We start from the raw sequence: 13985 nt of genomic DNA, 5'->3' as shown, positions 1-13985 counted from the left end.
AAATAGACCTGCCCTACGACCCAGCAATTGCACTGTTGGGGATTTACCCCAAAGATTCAGATGCAATGAAACGTCGGGACACCTGCACCCCGATGTTTCTATCAGCAATGGCCACAATAGCCAAACTGTGGAAGGAGCCTCGGTGTCCATCGAAAGATGAATGGATAAAGAAGATGTGGTTTATGTATACAATGGAATATTACTCAGCAATTAGAAACGACAAATACCCACCATTTGCTTCAACGTGGATGGAACTGGAGGGTATTATGCTGAGTGAAATAAGTCAATCGGAGAAGGACAAACAGTGTATGTTCTCATTCATTTGGGGAATATGAATAATAGTGAAAGGGAATATAAAGGAAGGGAAAAGAAATGTTGGGAAATATCAGGAAGGGAGACAGAACATAAAGACTCCTAACTCTGGGAAACGAACTAGGGGTGGTGGAAGGGGAGGAGGGCGGGTGTTGGAGGGGAATGGGTGACGGGCACTGAGGTGGACACTTGACGGGATGAGCACTGGGTGTTTTTCTGTATGTTGGTAAATTAAACACCAATAAAAGTTAAAAAAAAAAAAAAAAAAAAAGAATCTGGCAATTAGTGGCCAGAAAATTGGGGCCACCAGTGAGGTGATTCCTAGTTTGTGGTTTAGGCTCTTTGGGGAAATAGAGAGATCAGATTATCTCGAATAATGAGGGTTACAGGAAGGAGACATGTAGAAATAAGAAATCTCATGGAAATGGGAAAATGTTTGCAAACTAGAGAGTCACTGAAGATGTAATAGGGCCTCAATGACAGTAATATCTTGTTGCTCCCTGGCTGTCCAAATCTGTGAATCTCAACTAGAATTTTGCAACATCAAATGTGTTAATTCAATTACTCTCTTTATAGCAGAAAATCAAATGTTTTGAGAAAGGATCTAGTTAGATGGGCTTTTGTGCTAAGCCACCTCTGTCTGCTTGCCAGACTACAGATGGGCTACCTTTGAGCTAGGTGCCCACCTGTAGTCCAATCAACTGTGGCCAGGGAGCACTTGATGGTGGTGGATAGCACATCATAGAACGCATGGCCACCACCATAGGTTGGGTTCCCAAGAAGCTGACCCTGAAGATTAGTGTAAAAATTATTTATCAGAAAGTGTTCCCTTGAAAAAAATTAGTAAAGATAGAGGAAGTGAGATCTAGACATCTAGATGGGAAGTCAGAGGAAGCAGGAGTATGGTATCATCAAATCTCTAGGAGGGTAGGTTTGGTTCAGTCCTGTAGGGGAGCTCTGGAGACAGTGTAGGTCACCCCTCAGAGTTGTAACAATGAGGGCAGGGAAGTGGGGGTATTTATACCCCTGAATTTATTAGTCTTTGAGGAAGGGTTGGCTCAAGTCACAAATTCCTAGACACTTCAGCTTTTCTTATGTTGGCAAAATTGATGCTGGCAGCCAGAAGGCAGTCCTTCCTTAAGGAGATGTAGAGTCCACTGCTATGAGTGAAAGCACACAAACAGGCTGTGCTTAAGAAATGGTCAAAGTGGGGGTGCCTGGGTGACTCAGTCAGGTAAGTCTGCCTTCAGCTCAGGGTCCTGGGATAGAGCCTGGTGGGGGGGGGGTCCCTGCTCAGCGCCGAGTCTGTTTCTCCCTCTCCCTCTGCTCCTCTCCACGCCTCATGCTCTCTCAGGTGTGTACTTTCTCAAATAAATACATAAAATCTTTAAAAAAATGGTCAAAGCATCTGAGGGAACATGGATTGTAGCACTAACAGCATCTGATACTGCCACCTAAAGAAGGAGCTAGAGAGGCTTTCTTCACCAGGGCACTGTGGTCATGGCTTGTCTGGCCTATATTGTCTCACTAACAACAACGAACAGAGTTGAAAACTTAGGTTCAGCATGTAAAAGGTGCAGTCAGGTATCTGGTACCTGTGTCTACAGTATGGCACCTTCAGAAATGGTCAACAGAAGCTCGCATCAATCAGGCAAAAGCCATCACAAAGCAGACAAGAGTTCACACTCGGCCAGACTGCAGCTGTTTCCAGCGTATTAAGAAGAGATGAACTGTTTTCAACCATGTCAACAAAAAGAAATCAACTTTCTTATCACTGAGAAATACCATTTCAAATATCTGATACAAATATAGCACATCTGTCTACAGCCCGCTCCATTTTTATTTCCACAAACTCTCTTCAGTTTAAAGAGCTACACGATATTCCATATCACCTATAAATTAACCATTTAAGAATCCCTGGCTGACAGTGTGTTCCCTCTTTTGAGGACTCTCATCACATTGGAGCCTGCACCATGGGGGTTTTCCCACGTCCTACTAGACAGTAATCTCTAAAGATAGGAACAGGGACCCACTTACAGCAATACAAACATTTAACAACTGGCTTTCTGGGAAAAATACATTCATATATACATACACCACTTTATTATATATTTTAGTGATATAAAGGATGTATAGCACATAATTTATATATAAAATAATAATAAGCTATACAATACTCTGTGTTTTAAGTTCCAGATAGCCAATTGATTTTCACAGAGTGCTTTCACTGATTTTTGCTGAACTCTTCTGTCTCTGGCCAACCTCTCAATGCAGTTGAACAAGGGGAGTTCCAACCTGGATGGTGGTTGATATCTTCATTTATGTTAACAGGTAAGACAAAAATGAAGATGTGTGCTACAACTTCACTCAACGGCATGAATGACTTCCAAAATGATTCTTGTGACTAAGGCTGGAAACTTACTGTTCCTGTCCTCCTAGGGTTCATGGGAGAGATGATATGTAAAGACATATGATAATGGGATAATGACTCTGATGGAAGCACAAAGAAAGAAAACCCTGTGGGAGCTTATCATTTCCCACTTGATCAGGAGGTCACAGCAAAAAATGTGATTCTGGGCATGTCATGGAACCTCTAGAATCACAGCTCCTCATGTGCTAAACAAAGGAGTTAGAAGATGATATTTAAACTAGGCTGAGTCTATGTACCTTTGGCTCTCTGGAGGTACTCCCAACAAGGTGTGCCCTGCAATTCATGCAATGAGAAAGTCTATTCAGTTAAAAAAGGCTGACGGTGATACACACCTCTACAAATAGCTTAGTAACAAAAGCAAAACATAACAGTGATAGCTGATATTGTTGTGCTACGGTTGTAAATGATAAAATTCTCAATGAATGCATCACACACTCAATCAAGTTTCCCAATCAGTCCTCTGTGAAGCAGAGTTTACTCATGTAAACATGAGTCCTGTATTCTGTACATTAAGTCAATGTCGATCCAATATCCAGTCCATAGGTTGACATTGCTGCCTTCACATACTGACAATCAACACAGTGCTCAAGGAAAACAAAGCCATTGATATGGATGGTGCAAATTTGAGTAAAATGTTGTGCATCTGTTGCTAAGTAATTTCTAAGAATCAATGATAAAGAACACATTTCAAGAATCTACATTATTCTCTAATTTTTAGACTGCAATTTACAGCTTACATTATTCTATGATTTAGACTTTCACATTTTTACAGTGCAATATTTCCAGTTTCCCCATATAAATAGCCATAAAATGAATTATGGAATTAAAAGAATTTAGAGAGTGGGCAGATTAGAGACAGCTGGCTCTAAGGGCAATATTTGCTATTTCATTTTCCTAAACATTCTCCTTCACTCCCACACACTCATACCCCCCATACTCCTCTTTCACCTGTCTTTCTCTCTCAGTTCTTTTTCCATCAGTTTTCCATGAGCCACTCTTTGACTCCTCCTCCCTATCCCCACACTCCTAGGTAGGATACTTAGATGGGGAGCTGTCATCGAACCTCAACTGAATTAGAATCTTTCACTGAATATAAAGATAAACCCATTACTTCTCTACTGCTTTGGAGAAGGTCTGTAATTAGCTAGACACATATATCAATTTTACTTTCTCTCACTGAAACATATTTTTAAGACACATTTAATGCTAAGCCAATGTTTCCCAAACTGTGTTCTGTGGAATATTAGTGTTCATGGAGATGTTAACAAGTGTTCTGGTTTTAAAAACTCCATGGTTGGAATCCAGGAGGAAAATACAAATGGGCACATTGAAGACTAAGATTTCCTGTGCTAAAGAAAGCCTATTTAAGTCTCTTTATGTCAGAAATTCACAAATTTATTTGATTATAGAGCTATCATTGATTGAATAGCCTCTTTAATGGACCAGGGAACACATTTTGGGAAACACCTAACTAATGCAGTAAAACTTTTCTTTTCTATGCTCAAGAGCTGAGGAAAGGTGCTCTCTGGCTCCATCTCAGTCTCACAGGGCTGCTGTTCTCAGGAGAGAAGCAGCAGTCTGCAATGGGGGTCTCTGCTTACTTTCTTACTCATGCTCATTTTTGGCAAGCTTCTCACTCACTGTCTCCTTCTCTGCCATCCAGGATGGGCAGAAGCTTGTCCACAACCCTATTACAACCCTGCTGACCTTCAAAGATCTCACAAAGTAGCTGTGGGCCACCACTAGCTATCTGGGTCCTTTATCTTATGGTTCCATTGGCCTTTGTGCTGACAGCAAGCATCTTCTGCAAGGACTCTGATCCCAGAACTTGAGGAGGTTGTGTATAAACTCTCTTGGACCAGCTATTGGATCCTGATCTGTGGGCCACTAATTCTCCCTTCCAGGTGGTATTGAAATTATCTAGCCTGCCTTACTAAAGGTGTTATCCTATAAAAGGTGACTTTAATGCCTCCCAAGAGGGCACCTGTGACCCAGTGCCTGGTTTACCTGTTGTTACAGATAAGGCAACTCACCAGGCCTCCAGCAGGTATTAATGTGAACTGGGCCAGCAGTACATTTCTCACACCAGCATTGATGAGTTGAAGTTCAAGGTTGTGAAGGGTAGTGCCTGCCACAGTGTAACCCTTTAAAGCTACTTCTTCGTAGTTGGTATTGTGTTTTTGATATATGCTTTATTTCAAGCTTATTTGTTTATCATATAGAGGCAAAGAGAGTAGAAATTAAAACCAGACAGACCCGGATTCAGAGCATGGCTCTTCCTCTGTTTGTGTGTCTCTGGGGCAAGCTACCCAACATCTCCAAACCTGCATTGCCTCATCTAAAAAACAGAAGTAATGATAATCAATAGATTATTATTGCTAGTAAGAGAAATAAATGAGATTATGCCTGTAAAGCCCTAGTATAAAATATGGCATATGGCACAGAGTGAGGGTTCATGAAATATTAACTACAATACATTATTACAGTCCAATACTGGTGTGTGTGTGTGTGTGTGTGTGTGTGTGTGTGTGTGTGTGCATTCGTCAGTTAACTTCCCCAAGTTGAATTCTTTCCTGTAAAACGTAAATTCCTACCACATGGTGTTAAGGAAGCTGCATGGGTGGACGGATGGTGATGTATGGGAGACAGGTGACCCAGACCCTGGATGAACTAGTTAGTGGAGGCTACTGTGGATGGAAATATCTGCTCAAGAAAAAGAGGGGGGGGGGACAGCAGATCTTTCCCTTAGAGTGAGCAGGGAGGAGAAGGTCACTCACTAGATAACGCCGCCGTGGGGAAGCCCAGCTGGGCAGCAGACAGGTGTAAACGCGGAGGCTTGCCCGCATCCTGCACTAGAATGGGGGCCACCAAGCCCTCTGCCGCTGAAGAGGCCCCCCAGGAGCGGCAGGGTTACCTCCGCGGCCTCTCCCTTGGGTTGCGCTTCCCGGCGTCACCTCCGCGACCCGCCAGGTCTCGCGGAGCCTGGTTACTAGGCGCGAGAGCGTCCATGGCAACCGCCGGCCGCAGGGTTTCCCTCGGCTCCTCCCGCCGCCCGCCCTTCCTCCCACCGGCCAATCGGCTCCCAGCGAGCCGGCAGGGGCGGCCGTTGAGTGGTCCGCGGGCGCTGACGTCACAGTCGGGAGGGCGGGGCCGGCGCCCGACGGGTCGGGGCGCAGCCGCGGAGGGCGGTCGGTGGGGGCAGCCACCCTTCCCGCTCACCGCCCCTTCCCCGCCCCTCGCCGGCGGCCGCGGACAGGTGAGTGGTCCGGTCGGCGCCTGCCCGCCGCTGGGACGACCCCGACCGCGTCCCCTTCCCCGGCGAGGCCCCATCGTTTGACCCCAGAATTCGGGGTGAAGCCGTGGAAACCCTGGAGTTCCTCAGTCTGCACTTCCCTGCTCGCACCCCTCAAAGCAGAAACCGTCCAAACCCCCGGGTACCCGCTCCCCAGGCCCCCACCCCATGCCTTCGTAGCTTACATTTCCGACGCTTTTCAAGGAGTGAGAAGTTATTTCTAAATGCAGAACGAGCAAAGGGGCGCCTGCCCCCCGGATCCAGTGCTCACTCCCGTGATTTCTTCCACCAGTGAGCAGGGCTTTTGCACGGGGCGCTGTGTCCGGCCTCATCCGCCGGCTTTTCAAGTGCGGCCAAGGGGAGGGGTTCCAACCAAAGAGAATTCCTGACATTCCCATCAAGGCAGGTGTTCTGTTTCTCTCTGACCCTGAAGCTCTTACTTGGTTTTTGACCTTTTTTTTTTTTTAGACCAAGGCCCTTTATGTTTCTCCCTGGATGCTTATGATGGTTGTAGATACATATTTTAGAAATGAGTAATATTGGGTGTTTGGTCGCTGTGAATAAAGCAAGTTGTTCCACTCATAGGCAAAGTGTTTCGAGGTTTGTGATAAAATATTCTACTCTTTTTTTTTAAAAAAAAGATTTTATTTATTGATTCATGAGAGACACAGAGAGGCAGAGACACAGGCAGAAGGAGAAGCAGGCTCCCTGTCGAGAGCCCGATGCAGGACTTGATCCCAGGACCCTGGGATTAGGACCTGAGCCAAAGGCAGATGCTCAACCACGGAGCCACCCAGGAGTCCCTACTCTTCTTTTTAAAGTGAAATATTTTGTGCAATAAGTGGAGTGTCCAAGCATCCATGTGCTCACTCAGGCCTCAGTTAAACAAACAAGCTAGCAACGTTTCAGTTGTGGATGACATCTCCTTCCTATGTACCCCTTGGGAATCTCATTCCCCTTTCTTCTTTTCCGGCTGAACTTACCTACCAGAATTCAGTGTTTACTTATATTCTGTATGTTTTTATGCCTTCTCTACTTATGTATTTGTCCAAAAACAAATATATAGTGTTATCCTTAAAGTTTGTATAATGGCATCATGCTTTACATGCTCTAGGTTGTTTATTTTAACTGCTGTGTGATAATGTTTGTGTGAACTTACACAAATGATGTATGCCTACTTCTGTTGATAAACTTTTACACTGTTTAAAAGTTGTTAGAAATTTTATGTTGAGACTGTCTAAAATTGTATGTTTGAAACTGTCTGAAAATTGTAAGAAATGTTATGTTAATTTAAGAATGTTTAGAAACATTCTTGTACATTCTTCTACATTCTTGGGTACACACTTGAGTTTCTCTAGGCATATCAAAAAGTTGAATTGGTGAGTCATGGGGAATGTGCTTTTTCAACTTTGCTAGAAACTGCCACATAGATCTCCAAAGTATCTTAATTTTTCTTTCCACTTTCAGTGAAGAGAGTTCCATATTAAATATTTTTTGGAAGAAATATATTATGTAACTTTTCCTGCATTCTTATTTAATATATGCATAAAAAGAAAATGCTTAAATGTTGAAATCTGCTACAATTTTTAAAGATCTGCTCCTCATTAATGTATGGGGGCACTGTTTTCTTTCTGCCCCAGTTTGAAACTGTGACTAATTAGGTGGATATAACAAAGGAGCTAAGGGGGGGGGGGGAGTTGTATATGATTATTTCAAGCCTCTTCTGGTCAGTGATGTGAGGCAAGGTATGGAGCAAGTCATAGAAATCTTCTTTCTGTACTTGTCATGTCTTCTGTAGAAAGTGATCCACAGGTTTTTATACCTTAAAATATTTATGATTTTAAAACCTTGTCTAAACATGCTAATAAAATATGTTTATCCAACTTGAGGTCATCTTTTGGATTATAAGTGGAGCTTCCCTGTACCTACAGTCTTTGTGTTATTGATCATATTTTTAGCATGTTAATATTTATAGAAGACAATTATAGCATTTTTTCCCAGTAGGTAAATAACTATTGACTCCACATTAAATAAATAGAGCCAAACACTGTATTTGACTTCATTTCTTAAAATGCTTTTTGGTCATGCCTAAAAGTATAATAAAAACAATTGCATAACTTAGGGTATGACTTTTTCCACAGCTATTGTCAGTAATTTTTCCAAAGAATTTGTTCAGTTTGCTTGCAAATAAGAGACATTTATAGATAGCATCGGTTAATGATCTTAGTGTGTGCTGCATGAGCCCTATTCATGTGTGACTCAGAATTTAAAGAATAATTTAAATGTTGTAAAAGGCACATCATCAAAGTAAGCTATGAGCTTTAAAAAAAAAACTGAGGTATTATTCCTTTAAAGTGGTAGAATTCATGAACAAACCCATTTAGGCATGAAGTTTTCTTTGAGGAAAGATTTTAAACTCTAGATTCAGTTCTTTTAACTACCGTAGGGCTAGTCAGGTGATCAATTTCTTCTTTGGTCAGTTTTGGTTATTTGTGTTTTTAAAGCATTTTGTGCATTTCATCTCTGTTGTCAAATTTCTTGGCATAATGCCTACTTAGGAAAAAAAAAGTGTCTTTAATTTCCTACTATTTGAGAAGTTTCCAAATATTCTTCTGTATTAGTTCAGTATGGTCAGAGAACATGTTCTGTATCATTTCAGTATTTTATGTTTATTGAGAACTTGTTTAATGGTCAGCATATGGTTTACTTGGGTGAATATTCTCTTTGTAATTGGAAGTAGTATGTAATCTGCTGTTTAAAAGTATTTTTCTTTCAGTTTTATTGAGATAAACTGACATATAGCACTGTATAAGTTTAAGGTATACAGCATAATGTCTTACATATATTGTGAAATGGGTACCACAATAAGTTTAGTTAACATCTGGCATCTCATATATACAAAATAATCTGCTGTTTTGAGTGATGTATTCTATAGATGTAAATTAGGTACAGTTAGCTATTTTGTTCAAATATCCCGCTTATTAACCAATTTTTTATTTGTTCTAACAATTACCGGGAGAGGAGTGTTGAAATATCTGACTATAGTTGTGAATCTATGTCTCATTTTAGTTCTATCAGTTTTGGCTTTATGAGTTTATTTTTTTATTTTTTATTTTTTTGTCACAGAAAATCCAACTTATTATTGCTAAAGTTAGATTTTGTGGAGGACCAGAGATCACATATTAGCAGTCACATCAATAAAGTGACTATTATCTATAATCAGAATTTTGAAAAATATAAAATTATATACATATATAATGTAATACAAATATTTTTTCTATTTTTTAATTTCCAAAGCATGCTAATTCATATCTGACTGATAGTACATAAATATCCTTTCATGATAGGCCAGGCATCAATGTTATCCCAGTTACACAAAAACAGTTACAAAATAGTGTTATGTGACTTCCTTGTCTGAAATTATAAACTAAGTTTGTGTGCATATATATTTTTAAATCCCTTTATTCCCATTCCATCCTTTTGGCTAAACTTTATTCATATATTATCTGCCCTTCTGATAGTCCCCTCTCTTATGAAAGGCATTATTATCCAGTCACCCCAGACAAATCTTCTTCTTCACCATCCCCCCACCTTTAGTCATCAAGTGCTAACAAGACATCTTCTTAAATCTTTCTGGAATTAATCTCTTCTCCATTAGAATTCCCTTTTGCAAGTCAGTTTCTTCATAAGTCCGACATGAAAGATTTTAATTGCTCTGCTGAAGTGTTTTCTTCTTTAGTGAATGGTGACAGCTCCAGGTCTGTTTGCTTCACGGTCATAGTCTTATCAACAGTAGCAAAAATGTGGTTCTTAGTTTCTTTCTGCTCTGCAGTAATTGGTTAAAGCGTGTATGCAAAGTTTGATATCGAGACTTCATTGCTGACAATTCCTTTAACAGTGTAACTGGATTTTTCTCTGCTGTATCAGGATGATTAGTCTTGATTTCATATTCCAGCCTGTACTGAATGTAATCCAGATCAGAGTCAGTTTTCTGGAACATCAGTTCCAGCTTATTGACCTCCGCCTTCATGTTGAATAGTTGACATTCCTCAGCGGCTTTATGTGTTTAAAATTCTATTAGTGGTTACATAGAAATTGAAGATCATTATATCTCCTTGATTAATCCTTTTCTCCTTATTTCTCTTTCCTCATGATAGTATTTATTGTCCTGAAGTCTGCTTAGTTTGTTATTAATATAGGCCCTTCAATATTCTTTTGATTTGTATTTACATGGCATATCTTTTTCCATACTTTTAAAAACTTATCTGTGTTTTATATTTAAAATGGATTTTTTTGAGATAGCATATAGTTCAATATTGCTTTATAAAAAACAGCTTAATAATCTGTGCCTTTTGGGACACCTGGGTGGCTCAGTAGTTGAGCGACTGCCTTTGGCCCCTCGGAGCACAATCCTGGAGTCCTGAGATTGAGTCCCACATTGGGCTCCCTACATAGAGCCTGCTTCTCCCTCTGCCTATGTCTCTGCCTTTCTCTCATGAATAAATAAATAAAATCTTTTTTTTAAAAAAAAATCTGTGCCTTTTGATTGTTTAAACCATTTATTACAAATATAATTATCAGTGTGATTTGGTTTGTGTCTACTATCTTGCTACTTGCTTCCTCTGTCTTACTTTTGTCTCTTTTCTCTTGGATTAATTATGTCTTTGTAAGTCTTCTATTTTTTGTCTCCCCTCTTAGCTGGTTAGCTTTAATTCTTTTTTATTTATTTCTTAGAAAATGTTCCAGGTCAGTCAGTGGTTCAAAATATTTTTAATCTTAGGATCCCTTTGTAGTCAAATAACCTCATATTGAGGATCTCAAGGAGCTTTAGTTTATGTGAATTGCATCTATTGATATTATTATATTAGCAATTAAAATTGAACAGTTAAAAATATTAAGTCTTTTAAATATAAGCATCGCAACCCATTATATAGTAACATAAGTCAAAAAAATTTTTTAAAGATCTTATTTATTTATTCATGAAAGACACAGAAAGAGAGGCAGATACACAGGCAGAGAGAGAAGCAGGCTCCATGTAGGGAGCCTGATGTGGGACTTGAGCCCAGGACTCCAGGATCATGCCCTGGGCCAAAGGCAGGCACTCAACTGCTGAGCCACCCAGGCATCCCCCTCAAATGCTTTATTAAAAAGCTATATTTCTGAAACAAAGAATATCTAGTGAGAAGATGAGCATTATTTTACATACATGGTAAAGTTCTTTGATTTCTGTCTTAGCAGCTGGGTTCTCCTATATACTGTATTTAGTCTGTTGTGATCACATATCATGTGACTCTGGAAAACTCCCTTGTTAATTTGTGAGAGAATGAGAGTGAAAAGGGAAAACAGCACCTGGGCATTTACTATGAAAATAATTTTGACCTTGTCAGCCCTGAGAAGGTTTTAGACAAGTCCCTGGGTTATGGGTGATGTCTTGAGAACTGATGCTCTCAAGTTTGCAATATGCATTTTATACTTATTGCAGTTTATGTTTAAATAACATTATTTCATTTTAATTATGACCCTTAGAATAATACATTTCCATTTCGGCTCTCCTTTATTGGTGCTATTATGACCATATAATTTACTTCTCTTTTTATTTTTTATTTTATTTTATTTTTTTACTTCTCTTTTTATTATAAACTCCACGATATTTTTTTTTATTATTTCACTTTACACAGCCATCCTTTAAAGAAATTTAAAAGTTAGAGAAGAATATTTTTTATACTTGTCATTACTGGCAGTTTATTTCTTTGTGTAAATCCAAGTCTCCATCTGGTATGATTTCCTTTTGCTTGAAGAATTTCCTTTTAAGAATTCTTTTAGTGTAGTTCTGCTGAAGGTTAATAATCTTGGCTTTATTTCTATAAAAAAATTTAATTCCACCTTCATCTTTGAAGGATCTTTTCACTGGATATAGAGTTCTAGGCTCACACTTTTTTCTAGCCATTTAAAGATGTTTGTCTTTGGCTTGCATAGTTTTTGACAAGAATTCTGCACTAATTCTTATTTTTGTTCCTTTCTATATGTAAGATGTCTTTTTGCTCTGTTTTAAGTTTTTCTCTTTATTTTATTCTCTGATTTTCAGCAATTTGATTATGATGATCCTTGAGGTGATGGGGTGGTGGTGATAGTGATGGTAGTAATTTGTGCATGCATGTGTGAATGGGTGTGGGCTTATCCTCTTGGAGTATTTGGAGTTTCTTAGACCTAGAGATTTATAGTTTTCATCAAATTTGGCAAATATGGAGCCGTTATTTCTTCAAATATTTTTGTCTTCCTCCTTTTTCTATATGACTCTGCATATATGATGTTAGATTACTTGATATTTGCCTGTGTTACTGAGGATTTTCTCTTTCTCTCTCTCTCTTTTTTTTTTTTTCATTTAAAAAAAGTCTGTGCTTTGGTTTGGTTAGATTTGAACTCACTAATCTGTATTTCTCCAGTGTCTACTCTGCTGTTAATCTCATCCATTGAAATTGTTCAAGTATAAACTGTATGAGTATATATTGTATGTTTTATTCCTAAAGTTATGTGTGGTTCTTTTTTAAAAATTATGTTCTTGTTTTATGTTCATTTTACTCTTGTTTTCCTTTAAATACTTGTACATTGTTTGTTTGTTCTATCAAATCTTTCCTGTTGCCTGATTTTTTTCCCTAATTATGTGTCACATTTTTTTCTGCTGCTTGGCATGTTTGATAATTTTAATTGAATGCTGGACATTGTGATATATATTTGAATGTCTTGATGTTGTCAGGCAATTAAATTACTTGTGGATTAATTTGATCTCTCTGAGGCCTATTTTTAAAGCTTTGCTGGAAGGAATTTTTAGTATTTTTACTCCAGAGATAGATCAGCCTTGTCTCTAGTGTGTGACTCCTTTGAGGTCTCCATGGAATGCTCCAAGTGATCACCTCCACTCTGACTTGCCTGAGTTAAAAATATCTCTCCACCTTCTGTGAGCTCTAGAAATTGTTCAGCTGACAACCCAGCCATCATTCTTCGCCCAAGTTCATACAGTGTTCCTTCGTGTATGTGCAACCTATTGCTCAGCAAAGACACAAGTGGGCCCCTTATATAGGAAGCTCTTTTTCTACATAGCTTGCTTTATTCTGGAATCCTGCTTCACAATTTCCAGCTGTCTCAGCTTCCCGAAATTCTGATCTCTTCAACTCACAAAGTTGCCAGGATCTGCTCACTTTTCATCTGGTTTTCCTGTAATCTGGAAATTGCCTCCAGGAAGAATGCCAGGACAATCAGAAGGCTTGCCTTATTTGTTTCTCTTTTCTCAGGGATCAGAGTCTTGTGCTGTCCATTGTTCAAAACAGGTGTATCATATATTTTGTCTAGTTTTTTAGATGTAAGAGGCTAAGTCTAGTTTTTATTACTCTATCATGATTGGAGTCAGAAGTCTATTTTGAAATTTTAGGTCTTTCTTAGGACATGACATTCTCAGTTTCCTTGACCAATAATGACCGAAATATAAGATGTTGCATACTATTGTCTTTTAATCAGGCTTCTTGAATGACTTGCAAGATGGCTAACTGGAGCTGGAACTTCCATTGTGCAACTGTGTGAGAACATGTGTCTTGCGTAAAATATTGTCCCCATGTGAAACTTACTGCCACACACAAGGATCTCTACATCTGTCTACTTTAAACAATGGAGATTTATGCTTCAGATTCCAGATTTAAAATTATATCGCATCCCTAATTAAAAAATATATCACTAGAAACTTTTGTTGAATTAAAAAATATATCACTGGAAACTATATTGAATTAGTCAATCCGTATGTCTCCTCTGGCTTCTGAACCTCTGCATTTCACAAATCACCACTCATAGTATATGACTCATGGCTTAACAAACATGGGTTTAGATGCTTCAAGACTTCAACATAATAGGTTTTGGGTAAACATATGTGGTAATTCTGCACTTGGAATTCCTTGGTTGAAG

The 13985-nt window shown here is 39.1% G+C and overlaps 1 protein-coding gene and 1 pseudogene across 2 annotated transcripts in view; one reads left to right on the top strand and one right to left on the bottom strand.

Annotated features, from left to right (window-relative positions):
- Positions 1-5891: 5891 nt before the first annotated feature.
- Positions 5892-13985, top strand: part of TEKT3 (tektin 3) — a 40333-nt gene continuing 32239 nt past the window's right edge. For both annotated transcript variants that reach the window (XM_041771839.1, XM_041771840.1), the window contains exon 1: positions 5892-5999. The gene's annotated coding sequence lies outside the window, so the exon portion shown is untranslated. The remainder of the gene's footprint in view (positions 6000-13985) is intronic.
- Positions 9719-10065, bottom strand: LOC121500267 (annotated as a pseudogene).

The sequence above is a fragment of the Vulpes lagopus genome, chromosome 10, assembly GCF_018345385.1.
Source record: "Vulpes lagopus strain Blue_001 chromosome 10, ASM1834538v1, whole genome shotgun sequence".
Classification (NCBI taxonomy): Eukaryota; Metazoa; Chordata; class Mammalia; order Carnivora; family Canidae; genus Vulpes; species Vulpes lagopus.
Note: the sequence above shows the minus strand (reverse complement) of the source record. Positions and strands in the feature narration are given on the sequence as shown.